This window comes from Anomaloglossus baeobatrachus, unplaced genomic scaffold, assembly GCF_048569485.1.
Source record: "Anomaloglossus baeobatrachus isolate aAnoBae1 unplaced genomic scaffold, aAnoBae1.hap1 Scaffold_252, whole genome shotgun sequence".
NCBI lineage: Eukaryota > Metazoa > Chordata > Amphibia > Anura > Aromobatidae > Anomaloglossus > Anomaloglossus baeobatrachus.
The window spans coordinates 59,939-62,424 of NW_027442101.1; positions in this window are offsets into that span (position 1 = coordinate 59,939).

A 2,486-nucleotide genomic window follows, 5' to 3' on the forward strand; every position below is an offset into this window, starting at 1 on the left:
TGAAACTTTTACTGGATTTCCACTTACTTTATCAAATCTCATCTCCACCACACAGGACAAGTTTGCATCTGTTATAGTTTTGGAGAAAATTGTGGTCATTTCATTTTTGCGCGAATGTGTTCAGATTCCTTTTTTATTGCATTTGGCACATGGTGACGATTATCTCGAGAGTGCAAAGTAGCCAAATGAAACTTTTACTGGATTTCCACTTACTTTATCAAATCTCATCTCCACCACACAGGACAAGTTTGCATCTGTTATAGTTTTGGAGAAAATTGTGGTCATTTCATTTTTGCGCGAATGTGTTCAGATTCCTTTTTTATTGCATTTGGCACATGGTGACGATTATCTCGAGAGTGCAAAGTAGCCAAATGAAACTTTTACTGGATTTCCACTTTATCAAATCTCATCTCCACCACACAGGACAAGTTTGCATCTGTTATAGTTTTGGAGAAAATTGTGGTCATTTCATTTTTGCGCGAATGTGTTCAGATTACTGTTTTAATATTGCATTTGGCACATGGTGACGATTATCTCGAGAGTGCAAAGTAGCCAAATGAAACTTTTACTGGATTTCCACCTACTTTATCAAATCTCATCTCCACCACACAGGACAAGTTTGCATCTGTTATAGTTTTGGAGAAAATTGTGGTCATTTCATTTTTGCGCGAATGTGTTCAGATTCCTTTTTTATTGCATTTGGCACATGGTGACGATTATCTCGAGAGTGCAAAGTAGCCAAATGAAACTTTTACTGGATTTCCACTTACTTTATCAAATCTCATCTCCACCACACAGGACAAGTTTGCATCTGTTATAGTTTTGGAGAAAATTGTGGTCATTTCATTTTTGCGCGAATGTGTTCAGATTCCTGTTTTAATATTGCATTTGGCACATGGTGACGATTATCTCGAGAGTGCAAAGTAGCCAAATGAAACTTTTACTGGATTTCCACTTACTTTATCAAATCTCATCTCCACCACACAGGACAAGTTTGCATCTGTTATAGTTTTGGAGAAAATTGTGGTCATTTCATTTTTGCGCGAATGTGTTCAGATTCCTTTTTTATTGCATTTGGCACATGGTGACGATTATCTCGAGAGTGCAAAGTAGCCAAATGAAACTTTTACTGGATTTCCACTTACTTTATCAAATCTCATCTCCACCACACAGGACAAGTTTGCATCTGTTATAGTTTTGGAGAAAATTGTGGTCATTTCATTTTTGCGCGAATGTGTTCAGATTAATGTTTTAATATTGCATTTGGCACATGGTGACGATTATCTCGAGAGTGCAAAGTAGCCAAATGAAACTTTTACTGGATTTCCACTTACTTTATCAAATCTCATCTCCACCACACAGGACAAGTTTGCATCTGTTATAGTTTTGGAGAAAATTGTGGTCATTTCATTTTTGCGCGAATGTGTTCAGATTCCTTTTTATTGCATTTGGCACATGGTGACGATTATCTCGAGAGTGCAAAGTAGCCAAATGAAACTTTTACTGGATTTCCACTTACTTTATCAAATCTCATCTCCACCACACAGGACAAGTTTGCATCTGTTATAGTTTTGGAGAAAATTGTGGTCATTTCATTTTTGCGCGAATGTGTTCAGATTACTGTTTTAATATTGCATTTGGCACATGGTGACGATTATCTCGAGAGTGCAAAGTAGCCAAATGAAACTTTTACTGGATTTCCACTTACTTTATCAAATCTCATCTCCACCACACAGGACAAGTTTGCATCTGTTATAGTTTTGGAGAAAATTGTGGTCATTTCATTTTTGCGCGAATGTGTTCAGATTCCTTTTTTATTGCATTTGGCACATGGTGACGATTATCTCGAGAGTGCAAAGTAGCCAAATGAAACTTTTACTGGATTTCCACTTACTTTATCAAATCTCATCTCCACCACACAGGACAAGTTTGCATCTGTTATAGTTTTGGAGAAAATTGTGGTCATTTCATTTTTGCGCGAATGTGTTCAGATTCCTGTTTTAATATTGCATTTGGCACATGGTGACGATTATCTCGAGAGTGCAAAGTAGCCAAATGAAACTTTTACTGGATTTCCACTTACTTTATCAAATCTCATCTCCACCACACAGGACAAGTTTGCATCTGTTATAGTTTTGGAGAAAATTGTGGTCATTTCATTTTTGAGCGAATGTGTTCAGATTCCTTTTTTATTGCATTTGGCACATGGTGACAATTATCTCGAGAGTGCAAAGTAGCCAAATGAAACTTTTACTGGATTTCCACTTACTTTATCAAATCTCATCTCCACCACACAGGACAAGTTTGCATCTGTTATAGTTTTGGAGAAAATTGTGGTCATTTCATTTTTGCGCGAATGTGTTCAGATTACTGTTTTAATATTGCATTTGGCACATGGTGACGATTATCTCGAGAGTGCAAAGTAGCCAAATGAAACTTTTACTGGATTTCCACTTACTTTATCAAATCTCATCTCCACCACACAG